This window comes from Microcebus murinus, chromosome 14 (genome assembly GCF_040939455.1).
Source record: "Microcebus murinus isolate Inina chromosome 14, M.murinus_Inina_mat1.0, whole genome shotgun sequence".
NCBI lineage: Eukaryota > Metazoa > Chordata > Mammalia > Primates > Cheirogaleidae > Microcebus > Microcebus murinus.
Window position 1 is genome coordinate 42666327 of NC_134117.1, and position 2704 is coordinate 42669030.

Consider the following 2704-nt stretch of genomic DNA (forward strand, 5'->3'; position numbering starts at 1 on the left):
AGCAGTCATGCTAAAGGAAATTTTGTAACCCGTAAATCAGTGAAAAAATATAATTAAGATTATAAATTGGAGGTGTTAGAATGGTGTTATGTCTCTGAACAACAAAAAAGGCAATTTGGCCTCAGGCATGGAACACAAGAATGCCAAGCTTGGAATATTGTCAGCTAGGTGTGTTGTAAACTAGATGTTCTTCACTTACCTTTTATCTCTAAGGATAGTCTTATTTCTACTTCTTCCAGTCTATCCCTTAGAGATAACCAGAAGTCAATTTCTGTCAAGACTTCATGCTTTAAGTGTGAGATTGTTTGATTTGTAAGTATACAGTTGTATAAATTCCCAGCTTTGTTTTTCATTGAAAATAATTTTGAGCATTGCCCACCTGCCTTACATGCTCATTACTGGGGAATCAAGGGATAAATTTTTCTGCTGGTAATGCTACCTACCAACATTTTCATAGGCAGTGGTTCATACAACTCAGTATACAAGATAGACATGAGAGATGATTTCTTTTATGGCTCCAGCATCCATTAAACTTAGCAAAATCTGTTAAATTTATTTCCAAATCTCCCCAACTATGAAATGTAGACTTCCACTTATATAATCCATCTCTGCATAGTAATCTTATGCTAAACCTTCTTAACACAGGCTCCCTCTCCTCATTCTACACAAGAAGGCTCTGTATTTACCTTAATACCATGATTTTAAAGTTTTAAACGTTCTCAGCCTTCATCTTTCCAACACAGTCTACCCTGTAGCCTTCACATGGACCTTTTCCATGTCATCACCTTTGCATCCCTTCCAACAAAGAGCATTTGATCATTGCTTAAAGCAATGATCAAATGCTTAAAGCAAAGAACCTCACTCCTTTCTCTTTTAAAACTTTTCCCCGTAGAATGCACAGGGAAGCCGAGTCTAGCACCGAAGCTGCAGTGATTGGCTTTCTGTTGCTGGTTACTGCTTCCAGCCTGACCCTGAACGCCACCTAGTGTACAGTCTCTGATAATGAAAATATTAAACCATAAATTACACTTCAGAATTTAACAATGTCATCCAATACAAGCACTTGATATACGTCCCTGATCTTTATATATATATATATATACACATACATACATACATACATAAAAATTAAAACCTATATTTCAAGTCATCATGGCGGGGTATGGGGAAAAGTTTTCAATTAGCAATAATCGCACCTCGGGTAAACCTCATTGGCTATGATACTGCCACTGCACAAAGGTCCCCGATCTTGAAGTACCTTTGTACACCAGAAAGTTGGGTCACTTGCAGCAGTTTAGTTTTACTTTGCTGTGGCTCCCTTATGCTTTTGGCATCTGGTTTGGAAAACCATTGAAAGTGTTCCAGGACTCACTTTTTTTAACCCCTGAGAAAGAAAATATTTTTTCAAGTTTGGTCATTACAATACTCTCAGTATCCAGAACAGTTAGAAGTACATAGCAAATGGTCAATAAATATTTGTTTTAATTAAATAAGCTTTAAATGCAATTTTTAAAGGCAATTGCCCCCAAATCATTATTTTTGTCTTGTTCACCCCCAAATCCTAATTGTGTTTTTTCAAATTTGTTTAACTCGGCCAGGCGCGGTGGCTCATGCCTGTAATCCTAGCACTGTGGGAGGCTGAGGCAGGCGGATTGCTCGAGGTCAGGAGTTCAAAACCAGTCTGAGCAAGAGCAAGACCCCATCTCTACTATAAAGAGAAAGAAATTAATTGGCCAACTAATATATATAGAAAAAATTAGCCGGGCATGGTGGCTCATTCCTGTAGTCCCAGCTACTGGGGAGGCTGAGGCAGCAGGGTTGCTTGAGCCCAGGAGATTGAGGTTGCTGTGAGCTAGGCTGACGCCATGGCACTCACTCTAGCCTGGGCAACAAAGTGAGACTCTGTCTCAAAAAAAAAACAAAAAAACACAATTTGTTTCTCTACATCCAGTATTCTAAATTTTTGGTTTTTTTCTTTCTTTTAAGCCAGTCAAATTTAGCAGTAGGGGCTTGAATACCAACTTTAGTGACACTAATGTTAATAAGTTCTGATAACCCACTACCATTGGACCAGCCTAAGTATCCTAAATTTTTGAACATGCCTGTTAGGAAAATCTTCTGAATGGCTCTCTTATCTTGACAAGATTGGCTATAATTTAGTCTACCTAATCGACATTTCTGTGGCTAAAACTTGTGGTAGAAAAACCAGCCAGGCATGGTGGCTTACACCTGTAATCCCAGCACTTTGGGAGGCCGAGGTAGGAGGATAGCTTTTAGAGACCATTCTGGAAAACATACTGAGACCCCCATCCTTATCAAAGAAAAAATGAAAAGCTGGATGTGATGGGTGTGCCTGTAGTCCCAGCTACTTGGGAGTCTAAGGCAGGAGAATCACTTGAGCTCAGAAGTTCAAGGCTTCAGTGAGATATGATGGCACCACTGCACTCCAGCCTGGGCAACCAAGAGAGATGCTATCTCTAATTTCTTTCTAATTTTTTTTTAGTAGAGATGGGGTCTCTCTCTTCGTCAGGCTAGTTTCGAACTCCTGACCTTGAGCAATCCACCCACCTTGGCCTCCCAGAGTGGTAGGACAGGTGAGCCACCATGCCCAGCCAAGATGCTATCTCTAAAAAAAAAAAGAAAGAAAGAAAGAAGAAGAAGCCAGACACAGTGGCTTACACATGTAATCCTAGTACTCTGGGAG

The 2704-nt window shown here is 39.9% G+C and overlaps 1 pseudogene; it reads right to left on the reverse strand.

Annotated features, from left to right (window-relative positions):
* Positions 1 to 1092: 1092 nt before the first annotated feature.
* On the reverse strand, positions 1093 to 1241 carry LOC142875738 (uncharacterized; annotated as a pseudogene).
* Between the last annotated feature and the right edge of the window lie 1463 nt (positions 1242 to 2704).